Below are 22,988 nucleotides of genomic sequence, written 5' to 3' on the forward strand. Positions count from 1 at the left end.
CTATCTATCTATCTATCTATCTATCTATCTATCTATCTATCTATCTATCTGTCTATCTATTAGTTACCTTTTTTATTCCCCCCAAAATGTCCAAAATGAATAATGCCTTTAGACAAAAATATTCTTTCAGTCCTTCCGGCTGCTTACTGGGTGAAATTCCTGTTCTTCTAGTATAAGACACCACAATTAGAATGTCTTCCTTGTTGCCAGCTCATATACTGCCAGTCCTCCTGATGCCCTCCTCCATTACACTGGGCCGGTGAAAACCGCAATCTCTTTTCTTTTTCACCTTGGTAGTCCTCTTGGGATTCACAATATTGAAACTACTCCTTTGGAAGTTCTCCGAGTGCGGGAGCAGAAATACACGTGATCATTGTCAACTTTACCTTAGTGTTTTGGGAGGTGATACAACTAGTAACATGGTGGTTCTGTGCCGGAAGAAGTTGGTGGAATTTTCCGTTAGGCCTTTTAATGGGGAAGTGAGAAAGTAGGGAATTTCAATGGAAAGTAAGTTGGCTTGGAAGTCTCAAGTGTAGAGGAGTTCTCTCAGTGCCAAGAAAAACACATGCAAATTAGCATGGGAAATGCACAGGGTTTTGCCAAAGAACAAAACTGGATAGAAAGCCCACGTGCAAAGTGGTGGATATGAGAAGAGTGTGTCAAGACACAGGAATGTGGAAGGTGATCCCTCACACATCCCAACTATTGCCGGAACCTGCCATCTCTCCCCACACAGCAGTAGCGGCAATCTAGGCCGCGATTTACATTTTACATTTCTCTTACCTCTTGAGTTGTGTGGTGGAAGTGTGAGGGGCGGTAGATTAGGGAGAAACAGACCGAGCAACGAGCAAAGGCAGTAGAGGAACAGGCCGGCATGCAAAATGTGCAACAAAAGGGCAGAGAGAAGTATTTGCTTCAGCTTTAAACCAATGTGTGTGTAATTAACAGCTCCAATTCATGTTCTAATTTCCCCAACATATTACTTTTTATTGCAAACCCTTCATGGAACAATGTGAATTGGCTGTGAGTCAGAAAGATGCTTCAAGATGGGCTCAGCATAGTTCCTCCAGTTTCTCCTGACTGACTTCAGTGGTAGTGACAGACAGCACCCCAAGGGCAAAGCTCACATTCCCTCTGTACCTCAGCATCAGGTAGATAGAGTAGATTGCCAGAACAACCCAGTATACCTGGTTACTGCGACACCATGGGGACCAGTGGGTTCATTTAGGGAATTGTGACTTCTTTCCTGTTCAATTATTAGTCGGTCTACCAAGACCACCTACAATTGCCAATTAGCACAAGTTGTAAAGAGATTCAGACTAAATGGATATTTCGATTCCACTCTACTCTCTCATTCAGAGCTGAAATTTTCGGATGGTAACGGCTTTCAGTGCCTTCTAAGAAAATGAGGTCTGAAACAGAAACCAGCTTCTCCATTTCTCAAAAGAGAAACACCACACATACACACAGATGCGCGCACACACAGACAGAGGGAGAAAGACAGAGGCAGGGACAAAGATAGAGACAGAGAGACAGAAAGATAGAGACAGAGAAAGACACAGAGGCAGAGAGACAGAGTGGCATAGAGAAATGAACAAAACACTCACATACATGGAGAAAAGGAGGAAGGGAAGTGATAGAGTGGGGTGGTCCTCAGTCTGAATTTGAGGGATGGGAGAGAATTTATTGAATGGAGAAAAACCATAATGGGATGTTATAAATTTCACAAAGCCTTCCTTTTTCATGGTAACACATTTCAGGTTCCGATTCTATAATCATCTCTAAAGTACATAGGAGCAAAGGAAAAAAAAATGTCTTGATGGTAAGGAGACATCAATTATTTAGAACATGGCTCTATTCACACAAAAATAAAATTAACAGCCCACAATTCTCTTAATAATTCAAACAGAATTCTCCACTTTCCCTTAATCAATTGTATGTTTTAAATAAAGTATTTTTCTGCCTGAAACGGTCAAGTGATTTCTTCACATGCTCACTCTATGTACACACCAGCAGAGTGTACACATTCAAGTATGTTCTGTAATTAATTTTGAAGTGAAAGGAGAATGTGCCAACATTTAAAGTAGTGAGTCCATTACTGGAACAATTGAAGTCTTGCTTACAAACGTGGGTAAACTATTTTTCCTTCTACTTAAACACTCATATATTGTGTAAATAGAAAAAAAAATCCATTTGTAGTAAGTAGGACCTTTTCATCTTGTCTATTCGTAGACATGAAAGAAGATATATGCAACCACAAATTAGATCAGGGAACCAGAACGAGCTCCGATTATAACAGGCCACAGGTCTTCGAAAATATGCTGTCATTCTAGCCCCGTTTTTTTCTTTTACAGTAAGGCCCAGGAGAAAACCACTTTATGAACAAAATATGATAACATCTGTGCTGGTAAGAAAATTTGGCTGAACTGATCTAATTTACAAGTTAGAATGGGTCTGGAGTTCTCAAAAGCTCACCTTTTGATAGTGTAGCATATGTAACAGAATTACAACCAGGGAAAGAGAAGGAAACAGCCATTCTATGTTAAAATTCTAGGTCTATGTTCTACCATCTTTCGGCATGTTTGGAGAAGTCTTTCTGCTCAACAGGCTTCTGAGGAGTGACCTTCTCTCCTTAGTTAAAAATCTTAAGCCAAACGGCATGCTGAAGCCTTACATTTAATCCACGAACAGGTTTGCAATAGAGTAAATACTGAAATTCAAACTTGGAATGGCAGAGCATTCGCTGAAATCCTAAATATTGTCTAACTCAAAAATCAAGCAATGTATTCTAAGTGAATAAAAGAGTGGAATTTTTTTTTCTTTTTGGTATAAAAATTTGTGTTTGTTTTTGTATCTGACAAGTTCTGATTACGTTTCTACTTGATTGTTGAAGAATAACACACGTACACACACGCACACACATACACACTCCTTTACTTATTTATAAGGGCATCACTACCTTTAGCTGAGGTTTTCCGTTCTCCCCCAAAACAACAAGGGTGATTTTGATGTTACTTTTGCAGTAAACCAGTGGTTCTTAACTTCTCAGTGCTGTGACCCTTCAATACAGTTTCTCATGTTGTGGTGACCTCCCCAACCGTATAATTATGCTGTTGCTACTCCATAACTGTAATTTTGCTACTGTTGTAAATCATAATGTAAATCTCTCAGATGCAGGATATCTGAGACCTGACCCCGAAGGGTTTTGGCCCACAGGTTGGGAAACACTGCTTTAACTATGGCGTAAAGCAGGAGCACATTGTCTAACTGCAGTGCATGGGTTTTATGGCAGGGAGGGGAATCATGAATCTGGTGGAAGTTTTCACGGTGACATTACTTCCACCCTGCCTTTCTCCCCATTGTATGATGGTGGCTAGTTTTGAAAGCAGACTGAACTTTGAAAACTCCTATAAAACAGAAGTCTTGTTTATATTTTAGGAGTGACCCTCGTTGTCACATATGCCCTGAAGATAGCCTAAATTCTCAGTTCAACTGTATTCTTAGTCTCACGAAAGCCTTCCAATTTTATAGATTCTGGAGCAATCCCTAAATCGACAACCACTGAAATTCCTAAACTGCGGGCTGAATATCTATGTCTCAAAAAAAAAAAAAAAAAAAAAAAAAAAAAAAAAAAAAAAACCTCTGAAATGCTCAAAAATCTGAAAAATTTTGAGTACCAACATGATGACATAAACGGAAAGTTCCACCCCCCCCATCCCTCTTCATGTGAAAGGCAGACTTGATAAAAATACTGTGTAAGATTATTTTCAGAGCCTGTGGATATAGTGTACAGGAAGCAAAAATGAATTTCATGTTTAGACTTGTATCTCATCGCCAGGGTATCTCTTCATGCATATGTAAATATTCCAAAGGAAAAAAAGTCCAAAGTACAAGATAATTTCTCATTCCATGAATTTTGTGCAGAGAATACTCAGCCTGCTTGTGACACTGTATTTTTCTAATAAGTCCACTGTTTGGTCAAACACTAAGACTTTTTACTACCTTGATTTTATCCCCAAATGGGACAAGTCAGGCAAAGCACACACTCAAGATTTTCTGGTATATTGTGGCAGATGAAACATGACAGATAAAGTCAAAGAGAAGTGTGCATCTTGTTTTAACATTGAGATCATTTGAAAGACAATGTGAATAATTTAGGCTTGAATTATCTGGTTGGGCCCTCGTGCCAATTAAGTTAACCGAATAAATTATCCTAGGCTGATAATTTGCAGTGAACAAAGGAACACCGAGAGTTAAGATAAATACCTGAAGGATTCATTTACAAACTCAGTTAATAATGTTTTCAGTCCTAATTATTCAGTTTGGCTATCTAAGTTGATCTATTTGCTGTGTAATTATATAATTGCTTAATATTCTACTCCTAGTTATGTGGAGGATTGAATGAAATAGTATATTGAAGGAATTTAGTAGTGTTTGCTTCACATGTTTACTCCAAGTCCAGCTACTACATCCCATCATTGGTAGGTCGGGTCTGTTGCTTTTGGGGATAAAAGCCTGTATGACAGAATCATACAACTTTGTACTGTTTGCCTCCATGCAAGTTACACCTTGAGTTCAAATAACTGGGTCAGAATAGAACAATGGCACTGATACTTTTTCTACACTTGTGTGGGCCAGTGTCACCCTCACAACATTCCTTTAGAGATTAAATGGGTAATTCCATAGAAGAGGTGCTGAGATTTGGGTTAATAGCAGGTCTGAAGATGACAGTCCAAGTGTTTCTTTTTACCCTCTACTGAGAATCCTTCAGATACAGTGCCCAAAGGGCAGAGAATATTTTCAACCCTGCAAAAACTACATACTTTGGGCAAGATAAATGTCTGGCTAAATCTTATAGATTAGCTGGCTTTCTTAGTATTTTGGAGACAACAAAGATGCAATCCCCCTGAGTATTTTACTTTGGCCTAAGTTATTTACATATCTGGGTGAGTGAATTAAGAGAGCTAGCATTTCTGTGGAAAGGTGGGTGTATTAGGCTTAGACAAATTAGCCATGCTATACCCAGTGGAGTTCCATAGTCGTTTTAGGTCGTTTTGGAGAGAAAACCCTCAGGTTCCTGGGTGATTGTAGGGATGGCCAGCAGAAGCCCTGCAGAGAATGGAAGAGGAGGGGAAAGAGAGCCAATAAAACGGCTTTAGTGTCCTTATCCAACAATAGAATGCTAATGGACGGTTCTTTGGCTTAAGTCAGAAAAGTGGGTTTAATTTTCTACGGTAATTCTTACTCACTCTGTGCCCTTGATCAAATCCATCATCTCTTACAGTCTTGGCTTCATCATCTGCAAAATCAAATCAGCCTGGCCTACCAGGGTTGTTGTAGGGATTGAAGGCTAGGGTCTATGTGTAAGTTCTTTGAAACACAAAGTAGAAAAAAAGCGCTGTACAAACGTGAGGATTAGTAGCAGCCGGTCTGTTCCATTTCTGTTGCCAGGCAAATCCTTGGCCACTTGCCCTGACCGCAACATCCCCATGACAGGCATGGTGCATGGCAGAAACCGGAAACAGGCCACTTTCACATTATTTTGAAATTTGTTATGAAATTTTGCCAAAACTTTATAAATACCAGCGAGGGCAACAGGGTGTTGTAGCACATTCTTTCCACCTCATGAACCATTGTTTTTTGTTCTGGCCTCGTCAGTTAAAACGCGCTCAGCTGCAGTTGCCTAGCTGGGTCATCCTGTGAAATGCCTGATATTCAATGCTTGACTCTAGCCAATTATCTTTAGTTCCCCTCTTTTATTAGTGTTAAATCTGAATTACAAGGGGAAGGGTGGGAGCGGAGTGAGGACAGCACACTTAAACCTCCACAGCAGCGAATTTCAGCGGTGTACATATATTATTTCTCTTCCTTTAAGCACCGCTGGCGTTAGTCCTTCGTTGATTTTTGGATTCTCCGAAACTCATCCTTCCTTCTCTTCTAAGTTCACTAGGTTTTCTCAAAGCTGAGAACAAACTTTCTTGTTGGGAAATCTGAAAGAAAAACAGAAGAAGAGAAAGAGGAAGAGGAAGAGGAGGAGGAAAGTTCACAACAGTCTTAAGCTCGTAGTTAACAAAATAAACTGCAGATAAAACCCCTGAAGGTCTTGGCAGCGAACGTTTCCCACTAAAATGAAACTCCATGCACTCGTAGTCTGAAACAAATTACGAAGGAGGGGGAAAAAATCAACAGCTCTGGGTTGAAACTGGGGTCGCTGCTGCCTCATCATTTTTAACCAAAAATAAAACAAGCAAATTTTGTTTAACTGCAGGTCAAAAAAAAAAAAAATTTTTTTTTTTTTTTTTAAAAAACTCCCTCATCTGTTCGGTGTAATTACTAACAGAGTGCAGCCTTTGCCAGCTGCAGGGTTCATGGATAAATGGAGGGAACGATAATTTTCTCTCCCTGGGGTTAAGCCTGCAAACCTGAAGTCTGTGCCTATAGTATGCTTTTAATATTCCATGGGAAACCGAGTCAGGACGTTTTGAGAGAATTTCTCTATTTTTTTTTCCAGCAGAATGAAATAATTGTGTTGCTTATTAAAGATTAAATCTCTGGGAAGAAAAAGGCTTCTAGAAATTCTCTCCTCTCATGTCCTCAGTACAGACTCTGCCTTTACTGTAGCGTTCATTCTCTAGTCTGCAGGGTTCTGTCACAAGATGGGCAAATGTGGCTATGCTTTGGATTTATGGCACATCATAGGCCGCTTTGTTTCCTGGAGTTCTTGTCACAGCACAGCCAGAAAAAGCTTCTTCCTTGTTGTGTGCTTTAATTTGAAGCCCACGTGGATATTAAAGAAAACGTGAGCCATATGGTCAGGATACATTTACACTTAACTCATTGACCTCTGTTTTCAAAAAACATGCTTGGTGTCCAAATTGTTCAATAAATGGTTTCTGAATAATCTTTAAGCTCTTATTTTATTTGCATAAAAATGTCAAATTTGACTTGAAAGAAAATGGAATTTGAACTAAAAAGTTTTAGTTTGGATTTGAGATTGAATTTATCAGGCTCATGTGGGAGTCTAAAAGGGAGAGAGAAAAACTACATTTACTTTATTTTTTCTACCTGTCTGGGCTTAGTGGGCAATTTCATGCAAAGGTCTCCAGGAAAAACACAGACTAACTACCAGGTAAGTATTCATTTCATGGGAAGAATGCTGAGCTGGGATTGTGGGGTACCAGAAGATGCCAGTGGACTGTGAGAGGGAACCCTGTATCCAGTTAAGTCTCCGCATCATTCCTACACTTGATCTGGACAGAGGCACTTGTCTGCTTAGGTAGAGGATGGCTTGCTAAGAAGGGACAACAGAGGGGACTGAGAAACCGAGGGAGCCCACACTGGGTAAAATATGATTACGCACTCCTGGGGATGATGGCTTTGGAGTTCTACCATGGCCATGGATTTTCAGAAAGAACTCCATTTCTAGTGCTCCCCTCTCAACATTAGCAATATTTTCCATGGGGAAAGTCACTCACACTTCGCCAGTTCAAGTGTCCCATCTGGGAGATTTTACAATGCAGTCCCGATGTGTGGAGTGACAGTTATGTGTAAGCATGGGTCTAGATCTCTATCTACAACAGACTAAGCGAAGTAATGTCTGACAATCTCAGTCTGACCACTTAGAGAAAGCACACTGCTAAGTAGCTTTGCATTTCACTTTTCACCTGAGTGTTACTCAAAATCACTTCCCACCTTCAGCTGTGTATTTGTAATGCTTGGCACCGGACTATATCACGGGTCAGATGAAAAGTTTGTACCAAGATTTGTGGACAATTCCATCTTCTGTAAAAAAGTGAGCTGGACCCTCATCTACTTCACTTGTAGTAAAGATTTCATGAGTGAGTACCTAGCATCCAAACTAGACCCCAACGCAAGAACTTAAAGAACACCAGATCGATGCAGTCCCCAGCCATCTTCATAGTCTAACCATCCTGAAACCAGGCTTCATCTTCAAGGTACAAGAGGATCACCGATCTCCAGGTGGCAGTGGTAGGGTAACTGCCCTTCCCTGCACATGTGTATACTTCAAAAACTCCAGCATCAAAAGGAAAAGGGAGATGGTTAATGCCTTAGGGTGGGTGAGTGGGAAACAGGAACCAAAGTGAGCAAGTGAGCATGCTTTAATCATTAGGAACAAAACAGGTGTGGGGAGGAGCAGAGGGAGATGACAAGTCGGAGGATGTGGTGAGCGACATTCTTGGAGTCTAGTTTGGAGCAGGCCAACTCTTGCCAACTTCTGAGCAAACTGAGGAGTTCAGCAAGATGGTTTGTAGTTTTTCTCTTCCCATCTTAGCAGAGCCTTCTGTTGGCTGGGCAAGTGCCTATGGCTGAACAGAAGTCTGGCCATTTTAGATTTCAACGACATCTCTTGGTCCAATACTAGAAATGAAAGTGCTTGGCATCACTGATTTAGAGGGACAAAGGTGACTGACTAAAATTTTATGAGCATAAAAATGAGTATTAGGTATGCACAGCTTATTTTTCTCCCTGGCTGTGAGCATACACATAGACATACCTACATACCTAATGTAGTGATGTGGTAAGTGTTATGCCTGGGTTTGAAAGTGTTCTTTCAATAAGCATATATAAATGTGTCAGGAAAGTGTAGTCAGTTTCTTTTTAAAGAATGACCTTTTAAGTCAAAAGTTTGCTTTAGAGTTCATGAGATCTTTGACTTACAAGATATAGAGTTACTTTGGCAAAGATTAGTTACTGTACTGAACAAAGGAACTAGGATGGGTCAGCCATCCTAGTGCAGATTCATAGAATCTTTCCTAAAGGTTGTAAACATAGTAAAATGGGCCCTGTGTTATCTGCCACTTTCTATCACACCAACCTTATTTTCTGTCTTGCTTCAAATATTTCTCATGCTCTGCATAACTCTCAAATGTGGATTATTCTTCTTTCCATTTGAGCAGCTATTAGCAGATGTCAGAAGTGCCTTAAAGTATGTTCAGTTCTCTTCCCCTCACTAACCATGTGGAGAGTTCAACTCATGAATCAGCCATGACCATGTGAATTGTTTTGACTAATGAGCCCCCAGGGAAGCAACGTCCTATGGGAAAGGGAAAGAAGCTAAGAACCAGAATTCTATTCTCTGTTCTCCCTCCCCTGTCCTCTAGCAAAACCTGTGTAAAGATGAGATTTGGGGATAGGTGAAATATCATGGGATGCTAAGGCAACACAGATACAACAGCTGCTCAGAAGAATGTTCTGGAATAGCCACCACATGTTCCTCCTGTCTGGTGAATATACTTTCATGTTGTGGGAACTTTGGAAGCACAGTAGAGTTTGAGAAAACTCATCCTGGCTTAATTCACTGAAACCCTGGCTTTACCTTGAGGGCCTTTAGGTCCTCTGCCTCACTTTTCTCTTCTGAAAATGGAAAATAACAGAGTGCAGCATCTCCTTATATTACTGAAGAAAATAAAAATGTTCACGTAAGAGTGTGGAGCAGGACATTGTATACAATTACTATCCTTCTAAAAAACTAATCATTTATGTTAATTGTACAAATTGTGCCACTCAGAAATATTGTATTTATTAGGTACTTAACTCATATTTGCTCCCCAGGACCCTCTTTTATACAATATATGAGTATTGCTCAAGAAATCTTTCCTTGCCCAAGTCTTTGCAGAGGTTCTCATAGTGTCTTAAACTCATAGCACCTGGGTCAGTTAGAATTCTGTGTATTTCTGTGTTCTGATTTGATCGCAGAGATCATGCAGGAAAGCTCCATGTTTGCATGATTTACAGTTTTATTTCTGGAAGGTACCCCATGGCCACAGACAGATGATGTTCCTAAATATTTGATGTAGGAATGTAAAGATGCTGAAATTCAAATACAGATTTCAATCTCCTGAGTGTTTTGACTCTGAGTTAGGCAAAAAGTGGATGTGGTTTGGTTTTCTTATATAGACCCCCTTCTATAAATGTCCTCAAAAACATGACCATGGGAGCTGCCAACCAGAAAGCATTTCTAGGGATTGCATAGTTTCAGAGAATGACCCATGTGGACTAGGAAGGTACACAGTACTCTGTTGCTGAGGTGATAAATTCATTCTGTCATCTGTAATCATTCTGAGGATGATGGATGATTTGATGCATCTCAGTTCAAGCTTCAACTTTCCTGGTCCAAAGCAAAGCAGAAGCGAAGTCCCCATTTGCAGTGTTCCACAGCCTTGTGCTGTAATGCTGTTGACAGATGACAACAAAAACCCTTGTGGACGGAGTCTCCTTCAGCAGCTGTGACTCTGCAGTTGGCTCAGCCTTTTCCATAAATGGCCTTACTGTGTTCTTTTAACAATAATATCTTAAATTTTTATGGTGCCCTAAAGCTAAGCATCTCTAGACATTTTACAATAACATTAAAAGAAAGGCCAGCTCTCTTCTCAGCTTTGACACAGGGGCCAAACTAAAAGCACGTGGTTGGACTTCATCCTGCAAAAGGTGGTGACTTCAGAAATGGCCTGTCTCTAAGCACTCCTGGCTGGAACTCACCTTTCACAGATGCAACATGCAGGCTGTACAAAACCTTTAGAATATCTCAGTTCTCAGAGCCCACATCACTCTGCTTAAGGATTTTAGGAGATGAGTGAAGAGAATTCAGCACGCATTCACTTTGGGGTTTTGAATTATTTGAAGTGCAGTCAAATATTTACATGACAGGAAACTAATTTCCTTATTTGAGCAATCCTAAAACTTGTGCTTGAAAATGTGTGAAAATGTTTCTCCCTTAGAATTCTATTTTTTACTTCAAGGATATGATTGGATATATAAATATTATATAATTTGTATTATGTTTTTCTGTTTTATACGATACACACATATGTGTGTGTATGCATATCCGTATCTTGCTGCTGGCTTTTCACAACATTGTTAAAGTGGTTAGAATTCATTGAGTCATAACCCAGTTTGTTTTTTCTCACTTTTCAATTACAACAGTCTAATGGATAAGGCATAAGATTCAAAGCCAAAGCAACATTAGCAACATGAAGTGAGAATTAACACAATTATCAGAGTAATTAAGAAGACTGGCCCAACCTTTCTCAGCTTAAATGTCTAACTTATGGGCCACAAGAAACAATTCCCAGTTGAAAGCAAGACTGCCTTTGGCTAGTTTGCTCTGATATCTGACATCGGTGTCTACATTCTGACTTTCCCCACTCTCTTAGCCAAGGTAAGGTTGGGGACTGGCTGCAGAGGTTTTAGGCCACTAACAACTGGTCACTTAGGTAAGTCTGTGAAGGCTCAGCTATAGAGCAGGGTGGGGAATACACTCGCATCACAATGTCTGGGTCTGGGGAGCAGACCCCTGACTTCCAGAAGTTTCTTCACCCCAGACACAAAAATGAATCTTCCTGGAAGCCCCAGCATGTCCTTGACAGGTGCTTTGCACCAAGGTTGCTCTGGGACACCTCCCATTTCTTCTCAGATTATCTGGACAAGGTCTCTCGCACCAAGGAAGAACTGTTGCTGCTTTTTTTTTGCTCCCTCTCTGATGTCACTACCAGAGAGGGCAGCCCCAGGGCACCACTGTTTCCTTTGCCTCTGCATTTACTGCTGAGCTCATATGTGCCTGTAGCTGCCTTTAAAAACGACAAATGTGTTCTAATTTTAGTACATCTCGGGCAATTATTGTTTTTATTTCCTTGGTGAGGAAAAGCAAAGGAAAAACAGCTTAGGACTTACTAACCACCTCAGCCTGCAGCCTCTGACTTTATTCATGAGACTTTTATTTTTAAATCTCTTTTCTCCTTCTCCCTCCATTCTCAGTATCTTCTTGAAGGTGAAGCATTAGATTACTTTTGCAAAGGTTATATCTTTATTTACAAAGACCCAGCTATGAATGTGTCTTTCAAGAGTGGCTTCCAGCGGTACACTTTCTGGCTCCCTAGCCAGCAAGGCTGAAGCTGAATAAGGTAAGATCCGGGGCCTTCAGACAAAGCAGAACTTACAGCTTCATCAACCACCTGACCCACACTGTGTGCAAATCTCATAAAAAAAAAAAAAAAAAAGCGTGATGTACGTTTATTCCATGGATCACACTATGTGCTGGTATTTTGTTTTTACGGGGAAATGGTACTAATTATCCTTTAAGGTGAGATTAATTTTCATACAACAAACCAAAGCTTCAGTCAAATCCATGCAATGTGTCTTGTTAACCTACAGCTAATCACTAAGTATGGACATAGCAATGTGAGGGCTCTCAGCCACATCCCAGCTCCTGTGATGTTTTAAGTGAAAGGAAACACTTGAAGGCTCATACAAAGTAAAGGTTTCTATGTGGGGTTTCAACTATCTGGTCATGTCAAAATCTACAAAATGTGTGTGTGTGTGTGTGTGTGTGTGTGTGTGTGTGTGTGTATCTGTGTGTGAGTTTGTGCATCACTGAAAGGACCTTTAAAAGGTAAATTTATCTATGAAAAGATGGGAACCATGAAAATACGCAATTGCTAACTTAGGCTTCACACGTGTTGGTGATTATGTGGGAGGCTAGATGTGAATGAAAGATTCTGACTTTGTATGTGTTCAAACTGTCAATAGCTATTCCTGAGGTGAGCCTCCCAGCTAGACACATGCCCCTATGTTAACTGTGCTCTTTTCAAGGGTCTCATTTTGCAATTACATTCTGGTCAACCTGTCCAATTAGCTCTCTTCAAATGTTTCCTGCTGATCACTACCATTCTGCCATACATTAATGTGAATTTCTCTATATATATATCTATATCTCTCTATTTATATCTTTCCATATCTCTATATATTTTAACCCAATTTGACATTCAGGAAAGCTGATAGCATTGTATTCTATATTAGCTAACAGGTAAGAGATGCACTGGAGATCTCTGTTGGGATCAGACACTGATCCCTTGTTGGAAGTCTTCTGGACAGAAAATCCATGTTGGAAAAGTGCTGGAAAGAAGCAAACTGCAGAAGTCATATCACAGGACTATGGAAACCAGAGAGGCCGAGGGCAGGGCCTGTTCCAGATGAATAAATAGGTAGATGAACAGAAGGCCAGTACAGTCAGCCTGGCAGTGTTCCAGGAGGTTGTGTCAACAGTAGAGGCCAAGCTGAGCTAAAGCCCTAAGGACAGTAGAGGTTTCTCTGCCTGTAGATCCCTTGACATGTGTATGTCAGATGACATAACAATGTTTTATGGGGCCAAGGTAAGAGAAATACATTCTTTTCTTAGTCCAATGTGTTCAATAAGTTCCCAGGCCTGCTTTTTCTGGTGTGATTTTAATATGCTTCCTGCCCATATGGTCCCATTTTCCTTTGATAAATGTATAGGATGTCATTCTTCTTGTTTCTAGGAATAAGATATGCATCCGTTTGTGATTTGTGAGTGGTCCTGGACAGAAGGTACTACTTCCACCAAGGTAAAAGAGTCATCCTTCAATCTGAAAATAGAGTCCAAAGCTCCTTGTAAAATGGAGTATCTGTGGGCAGGACACAGTCTGCAAATCCCACTGTCCCATACAATGTGGAGAGACTCGTGGGCAGCGCCCAGGCTGACCTTAACACACAGCTGGATCATATCTTCTTCCAGCATTCCTCTAGCAGCCATGTCACTCACAGTAGGTTGTCAGTAAACACAGTCTGATGGATACTCAATCCAGTTGTCAGTGTAATGTATGGCATTCAGTAATTGTTCAATAAACGTGAGTAATTTAGTCAGTTAATGGAGTGGAATTAAAGTAGGTGTTCCAGTACTTTACTTGCTCAGCACTGTGACACAGGAACTAGACAGGAAGCCTCATCACCTACAAATGAAACAGTTTCTTTTTGTTTCTCACATGTGCACTTGTCCCTTTGATGAGTAACAGCAGAACAGTCTTTGCCTACTGGATGCCTTGGAGACCCATCCCCTTCCTTCTGATGCTGTCTGAGGACAGCTCCCATCAGCTATGCTCAGTCCCGGAGTGTCCCTGGAGCCTCCACTCCATGGTTTCTAGGGCAGCGTGAAGGCCAACATGAAGATCTTTTAGGATATTTTTGACTGCTCTGAATTTCTTTCACTTATCATGGGTCTGTAAAACCACAGCTTCCTAATCACTGCAATAAAAAAAAAAATCATCAGAACCACTCAACTTATGTTGGAATGTCTGAAATATTTGCAGAACCTTAGATCTTTAAGTGTCTGCAGGGGTTGGCAACAGAGATGACCTAACACTCACGTAGTAGCTGTGACCACGGGCACTGTTCTGAGCACTTTTGTTATGGACCAGATCTGTCTGAGGGAACGGGCCTTTGGGGGATGAACACAAATAATTTCGACCTCAAGTTTTTTTCCTCTTTGATTTGTTTTTGATGAGAGTTATGTTTATTTATTTTTGAGGAGGGTAGGGGAACAGGAGCTCCTCCAGCTTGGTCCATAGTCTACGTGACAGATCTGAGTTGTCAGCGACATTAATAAGTGTTCTAGCTATATCCCTGCTTTAGAGAAATATAAAGTTGGGGACTCACATTTTCTAGGAAATTACAGGTGTGTGTTTGTATGTATGTGTGTGTGTGTGTGTGTGTGTGTGTACTGTGTGTATGCACTCATGTCCATGCATATGTGTGGATATGCACAATAGAAGCACAACCCAGGGCCTTGAAGATTCCACACACATACTCTAACCGTGAGCTACATCCCTTGCTGAAGTTACAGGCTTTAAAATGACACTGGAAACCAAGTGTAAAACAGGCTCCTCAGACGGACGAAGCAGTGCCCTGTAGTTCATAAATGGGGCTGCAACTTCTCAAGGACTGAGAAATGCGAGGAAAGAAAACACAGAGAAAGGTTGAGAGGAAGTCAATATTGCAAAATTGCAAAGACATCTTGCGGGAGAGAGCTTTCCTCCTGTATTACCAGTCAATTGACTTTCAGACCTCACTGCATCTGGCAGATTCTGAGCACAATGTGGATGAGAATCTGTGAATCCTGCCTCCTGGAAATCTGTTGTATACACACCTGTCATATTTTCATCTCATACATGGTATCAGACAGATGCTAGAGGGCTCTCAATGTTCTTCAAAGAGATGGTTTTTTTTTTCCTTGTATTGAAAATAGATGTTTTTCTCTTACTAGATATACTGATTATGGTTTTCCATTCTTCTATTCCTCTCAGCTCCTTCCACCTTTCTTCGCATCTAGATATGCTCCTTTTCTGTCTCTCTTTAGAAAACAAACAGGTTTCTAAGGAATGGTCATAAAATATAATAAAAGAATAAAATAAGATAAAACAAAACGAACACATTGGAATTGGATAAAACAAACAGAAGAAAAAGAACCCAAGAAAAGGCATGAAAAACAAAGACTCACTCACTCACACAATCGGAAATCTTATAAAAACACAAAACCAGAAGGCAGTGTACCCAGAGAACGTGGTGCAGACCCGTGCAGGTTCTGTGCATGGGAGTTCATATGAGTTTTGATCATGTTGAGTTAGAGGGCCTTGTTTTCTTGGTGTCCTCCATCTCTTCTCGCTCTTATATTCTTTCTACCTCTTCTCCCATAGGGTTGTGGAGGCCGAGTGCTCTGAGGTCTCTCAGTTTCCACATAACGTCTGGTTGTGGGTCTCTGTATTTGCTCCCACCTGCTTGCAGAAGGAAACATCTCTGACTTTGGCTGAGTGAGCTGTTGACCTGTGAGTACAGCAGAATGCCATTTTAGGAGAAAGTAGCATATGGTTTTACCATCAGTCCCTGGACTATCTAATCTCAGGTTCTTAGCCACTCGGGTGGTGTCGAGTACGGGCTTCCTCTCCTGGCGTTGCCTTAAATCAAATCAGACATAACTTGGTTATACCCACAAATTTGTGCCACCATTGCACTGGCTTCTATTTCACTAGGGGTTAGAGGCTTGTTTAAATGGCTTATCTGATTTTGACTTAACTTTGGTGAATGGTGTGCATTGAGAAAATTATCCATTTCTTTTAGATTTTCCAATTTGATGGGGTAAAGGTTTTAAAAGTATGTCCATATGATTATCTGGATTTCTTATGTGTCTGTTTTTATGTCCTTCTTTTTCGTCTTTAATTGTGTTAATTTTGTTATTCTATCTCCTACTTCCAGTTAATTTGAATGAGGGTTTGTTGATTTTATTTGTTGTCTAGAAAAGCCAATGCATTGTTTCATTTATTTTTTTGTATGTAGATGTTATTTCTATTTTATTGATTTAAGTCCTGAATTTTGTTATTTATTGCTGTTGATACTTTTGAATGTGATTTCTTCTTTTAGTACTAGAGTAGTGATTCTCAACCTTTCTGATGCTTCAGTCTTTCATTACAGCTCTTAATGTTGTGATGACCTTCAACTATAAATTGCTTCATTGATATTTCATAACTATAATTTTTCTACTGTTATGAATGTAAACATTGGATATGCAGAATATCTAAAATGTGAACCCTCCAAAGGGGTTGTGACCCACAGGTTAAGAACTGTTCTAGAGGTTTTAGGTGTTGCTAATTTGAGATCTCTCCTGTTATTTCATGGAGGCACTTGGTGTTATGAGCTTGCCTCTTACAAATGCCATTATTGTGTTCTGTAAGTTTGGGTAAGTTATGTTTTCATTTTTAATTAATTTCAGAAAGTTATTATTTTCTTTATTAATTTCTGTTTTTATCCATTTTTTTCCCTTCAGTAGTGAGTTGTCCAGTTTAAAAGAATTCACAACTTTTCTGTTCTTTCTGTTGTTGATATCCAGCTTTAAGCTATGGTTATTAGATAGGATGTGAGGAGTTATTTGAAATATCTTGTCTTTGTTGAGACTTGTTCTATGTCCAAGTATGGGCATAAACTTTTGGAGAAACTTTCAGGAGCTTCTGGGAGGAAGGTATATTCTTTTGTGTTTGTATGAAATGTTCTGTAAATATCAGTTAGGTTCATTTGGCTTATATTCCCAGGTAGCTCCAACAATTCTGTTGAGTTTTATTCTGAATGATATTTCTATTGGCAAGAGTAGGATACTGAAGACACCTAGCTTCAGTGTCTGAGGGTCAGTATGTGACTTAATCTGTAGTGGTGTTTATTTTATGAACTTGGGTGCCCTTGTGTTGGGGCAAAGATGTTAAGAATTATTCTCCTGAGACGGTGGTGGTACACGCCTTTAATCCCAGCACTCGGGAAGCAGAGACAGGCAGATCTCTGTGAGTTTGAGGCCATCCTGGCCCACAAAGCGAGTTCAGGACAACCAGGGCTACACAGAGAACCACTGCTCAAGAAACAAACAAACAACAACAACATTGCTTAAATTTTGATTTATTATGGAATGTCTCATTTTCTCCAGGTATTTTCATTGATGGTCATCTAGGCTGGCATCTATGACCTCTTAAAGTCTGTATAACATCTATCCAGTCCCTTCAGGCTTTTAAAGCCTTCATTGAAAAGTCTGGTGTTACTCTAATAGGTCTGCTTTTATATGTGACCTGGTCTTCTTTCCTTGAAGCTTTTAATATCTGATATTTGTTTTGTATATTTATTTTTTTGTATGTAAATGTTATTTCTATTTTATTGATTTAAGTTCTGAATTTGGTTATTTATTGCAGCCCTCATACCTATGAGACCTAAGTCTCTTGGAAGTCTAGCAGTCAGAAAGGCCCAAGGAATAGGGTGATGACTCTCTCAATTTCAGAAATTATGTTTCTACACAGCAGCATCTTCATACCACAAATACTATTTCTGTAGAACACAAGCGTCAAGGAAGCTCTTTGGGTAATATTCCCAGGAAGGGAGTCTAGGGCTAGGTGTTCAATACCTCATGACTCTCTAGGTTTCTACAGGTAGAAAAAGAGTCTGGAGGGTTCCAGAGATGAGTCTCTTGGCTACACCTGGATGTGTTCAGAACTCTAACAGGTTTCTCTAGTCTGATGCTCCACAATGAGACACAAAGATGCAGAATGGCCTCTCCAAGAAAGAGAGGCCAAGCCACCCAAACATCTTCTTCTGTGTTGGTACAATACTATGCTATCTCACCCTCCAACTGAAGCTGGATTCAGACCTGAAATGATTTCTTATGTCATTCCATTAAGATATTTTTGAACAAAGTCATCAACAGAAGGTGAGAAGATCACACACATGGGCACAGAGTTCAAACCTGAGTGGAAAACTTCATTTAAAAAGTTATTTTGAGATTATGGTATTTTATCTAATTCTTAATGATTATTCCCTCATATACAGAACAATTTGTAATTCAACCTTTGAGAGGAAAAATGGATTGATTAAAAAAATTATTTGACATATAAAACATTTTAAAAATTAAAGTTAAATTTATTTAAAAGAAACTTGACAAATATTTGTGTCTCTATCACGTGAAAAAATAATCCAGTTTTTTGGCTTTCTAAATTCCTGTTCTAACTGAAGTTAAGGAAAATTCTTCTTTAGTTTTCAGTGATACCTTAATACTAAAGGTGCTATAAAAACTACTATGCCAAGTGAATGGAGCTGAGCACAGAGAGACAAATGCTGTATGAGCTGGTTTATTAAGTGGGATGTGAATAAGTTTTGGTGTCTATACATGTGTGTCAGTGTGTGTATTCATATGAGGGATTGCACGTGCATGCATGCCATGGCACCCACGTGGAAGTCAGACGGCAATTCCGCTGTTGATCCTTATCTTCTCCCTTGTTTGAGGTGCAATCTCCTTTTGTTCTGCCATCATTTAGACAAGGCTGGATGGCCAGCGCATTCTCCCGTCTCCATTTCCCATCTTGCCCTAAGAGCACTCAGCCATGTGCCCCTGATCTGGCTTTACCTGGCTTTTGAACTCAGGCTGCTGACATAGTAAGTGCTTTATGGACTGAGCGTGTTCCCGGTTCTGTTTAATAGTTGACTGTCGTTATTTCTGTTAACTTTGGCTTACGACCATGACTAACTTGTGACCTCTGAGCTCAGCCACCCCCACGCCCTCTGGCAGCAGGCTGTGTACCCAGTGAACCACAAGGTGTCCTTGCATCAAGACACAACCTCCCTTCTGTTTGTTTTACACATTGTCTCTCCTAGTGTCAATGTTAAGTGCCGTATTTTCCTGGGAGGCATTTCCGTAAAGACGTACACTTTGGTCTAAGTGAAGAAGCTTGTCCTCCTCTCAGCTGAAATCCTTTCCGCACACCTTGGAGAGCTTGACACCTTACAGCACTCAGGCACGCTGTGCAGAACGCAGTGTTGGCTGCCATGCCTGTGATTCATCAGGCAACAGAGCCTGGGGCCGACACAAAGTCCATGGCTATAACATGGCTTCAATGGGAAAATCAGATTCTTCTCACATCATCTGGAATTACAAAGGCTTTCCGACAAACATAATCCTCCAGAAACACAAGGGCTGCTTGTAAATTTAATGATAGCTGCCCCTTTCCTTCCAGCCACAGAGATTTAAAGTACAGGATGGGATTCTTGGAGACCAGCTGCTGATGGGTCTTCCGGTCAGTGCTAGGCACTCTGAAAAGGTGCCACCAAGAGCAGATACTGTCTTTCTTGGCCTTCCTCCCTGTTGCACGGTTCTAGGTTATTTGAAGAGAGTTCCTCTAAGACTGAGGATATGACTCAGTGGCTTAGGGTAAGGGTAAGAAGCGTGAGAACCTGACTTCAAGTCCCCAGTAGTCATGTCTCTATGAAGAGTCCTAGGGTAGAGAACAGCTATTGGCTGCCCCTGAATATAATCACGGGTAGACATTGGCATAGCAAGTAAACATTTTAGGGACAATAAAAAGCATGTTATAGCCAAGTCAGTTTTATCTGAGCTATCCCATGCTACATATTTTTTTCAGCTTCTGTGAGATTCTAATATTACTTTACTCTAAAACATAATTAAATTATATTTTATTTCCTGTATGAGTGTGTATGTATGTGTATATGTTTGCATGCACATATACAGATGTGCATGCAGAGGTAGGCCTGACTGCAACTCTCAGGATTTGATTTTTTCCTTCTAGTGTCTGTGTCCCAGGCACTAAACTCAGGTCTCCTGTCAGAATAGGCAACAGGAGCCTCAACACTTTGGTGTATTTTGCCTGCTTATTGTTTTTATAGTATTTTTTTATCACCTAAAAATTATCATCCCTTTATGTTGAGTGTCTGTTTGTGTTCAGCTATTTGGCATACATCGTCTGGCATCCATCCTCTCTTCCTTCAAATGTTCTTCCTTAAATGCTTATCGTACATTGTGCCTGGCCTATGTCTTATGCATTTGGAGCCCTGCCCCCTTGTTGTTCACTAAATACTGTGAACAGACACATTGACATTAGATTTCCATTTTTTCCCCTCTTTCTACAAGAACCTAACAACTCCTCAAATCTCTATTTATTAGGCAACTCTCATAAAATTTCAGCTAGTTGATTTTTATTTAGATCTTGGGCAGACACTCTCATCATTAGAAACAGATTCAGCAAATACTTTCTTTGACCTCTTTGTCAAGTCTACAAGGAAGAAAGAAAGACAATAGCTCTAAACATGATGGTAAAACTCTTTATGTCTGCCTGTGGTTTGACTGGTTGGTTGACTTCTGTGAGTTGATGACCACACACATAAAAGAATCACACACACACACACACACATATATATATAATTTATAGGGAGGTGAGTAACATCTATTTTAACTTAAATGATTCAATATGTGTCATAAGAATCATGTTTACAGAAGTAATTTGGTTATAAATATAGAAATAGATTTAGGGTACAAACTCAACTATGTTTTTCCCTAAGGCAAGCTGATTCATAAAATCTGAAATCTTGTCTGGCTCTGAAGCAATGTCTCCACCAAGTTAATACGTAAATGGAAGGCAGAGACCTAATAAAGCTCAAATCCCAGAAGCTAAAAATTTAACACCTTAGTGACAAGGGGAAAAAACAGGCAAAAGAACCTTTGCTTGCAGGCCACCAGAGGTCCCAAACCCATTAAACCTCTTTCTTAAAATGGTGACTCAATCTTCCACCTAACAGGTTCCTTTGTCTGACCCTTGAACCATAGTTATTTGCTCAGCATCACAGTCATTAGGAGTTTAGAAATCTGAAAATATTAAGTTAAATGTGAGTGCATTTCGAAGGTCAATTTCTTTTCAGTTAGGTGAGGAAATACTACCTAGAAGACTTAAACATTGTTCCTCACAGGACTAAGGGAAGAAGAAAATAGCACAGTTTTCTGGAAATGCTACAAAAGTGGCATGCTTCTTTTGAGTCCACAAAAAGAAAGGATGTTATCCATAGTAAGAAGGGGTAAAGAAGAAATACAAATATTTCCTTTAGCAGCTGATTAAAAAAAATTACCACCCAAACAGAAATCTTCACAAAATAAGTCAAGGTTTAATTGAGGTAGGATGTACTTCAGTTATCCCAATCCTAAGAATTGGAAGTGTTTGGGTGATTGTAAATTTCAACTTGTGAACTGTGAAATAGAAAGATCTAAGGTCCCCAGCAAAGTTCTTCTTGCTTTTCTGTGATTAATTAGGAATTGTTACTGTATCCCTTCAAACATCCTGAAAAGAATTAAGTGTTGATGGTAGCTGTGACTCCTGCACAGGGACATTAAGGGAGGCCAGAGCTGGTTGTTTTGACTATTTCAAAATATGTATAAAAGTGAAAAATTTTAGCCATTTGCCCACAATCACCACCACCTTCAAATGGCTCATACAGCCCCACTTCTGTACTTTTCAAATCTGTGGCCTTTCTTCTGTCACAGAGTTTTTCTATTAATTCTAAGCTTCCACAATTCAATACAGAGATGAAAAGAGAGGCGCTCCTAACTTTTCAGTTGGGCAATGGGGATTGGTAATAAGGTTTAGAACCCACCTGTGTATCATAATCTTGAATGGAAGTAATAAAAGCAAATATCATAATACCTCCAGCAGGGCCAGGGGTAGCTTCAGAGGTGAATTTCTGCAATTATTTGGTAAATGGAACATTATACACTTCCTTCCTCCTTTTCACTTTCTTCCTTCCTTCCTTCCTTCCTTAATTTCTTTCTTTCTTTCTTCTTTCTTTCTTTCTCTGTTTCTTTTTCTTCCTTCATTTGTTCTCTCTCTCTCTCTCTCTCTCTCTTTTCTTTCTAATAAAACTCACTGTGTATCCCAAGTTGATCTTGAACTTGAGGTCTTTCCTCTCCAGTAGCCCTGAATGCTGAGGCTACATATAAACTTGTGCTTCTGATCTCTTTATAATATGTATTTATGTCTATATATTTCTGCCACTTATCAATCTCTGTCTATGTTTTTTTTTTTTTTTTTACCACATCCTCATATCCATTCTTTGTAACCATATTTTAGTCAATTCACTTATTGGTTCAATCAGAGACATTTTTGTGTATAATTGACCCTCTGTAAGGTACCAAGGTCTTTTCCTGAAAAGAACATTGGCTAAAGTCAGTAAAGACTCCAGTTAAAAAAAATGTCAGCCATTAGGCCATCTGGAAAGTTTGGGATATGTGTGGCTTCATGGCTGTCACTCTGTTCCTGAAGTCAGGATTTGAGGTTTAGTCCTATGCTCTAGATATCAGTCCTGTGAAATGTTTAGAATTGACCTTTCTTCTTTTCTGCCTCCTACCCTCCTCTACTAAAGATATATTCTGTCTTCATCTAGGCTTCACTATGAAAGGATCATGGAAAGCATGAAGCCAGGTGTGGCACTGTGCTGTCATGTGTAAACCCCTGTTGTAGCAGGAAGCTCAATGAGGTACCTATCCATGTAGTTGCCACTTCTCCTTTCTTTGCTCTGTCTCTAATCATCCCATGAAAATGCCATGTACCCAAATGTATTTGAATAATTGGATGAAAATATCAAACAACAGAAAAGACTATGTTAGGGCCTGTAAGTTGCCAAAGAAAGATTCCCAGACTCAAATGGTATGCAAAAACAAACGGCCTTTATTCTGCAGAGAATTCCAGCATGCTGGGGCCACCACCTTCACAAAATGGCAGCTAATCCCGACGGGAGTCTCTTTTAAAGGCCTCTTTTAAAGTCAGAAAGGGGAATTCTTACTGTGGCTATGTGACCTTGACTGGGATTGGGTGGTG

Source organism: Psammomys obesus, unplaced genomic scaffold (assembly GCF_907164565.1).
Source record: "Psammomys obesus unplaced genomic scaffold, mPsaObe1.curated_primary_1811, whole genome shotgun sequence".
NCBI classification, from domain to species: Eukaryota; Metazoa; Chordata; class Mammalia; order Rodentia; family Muridae; genus Psammomys; species Psammomys obesus.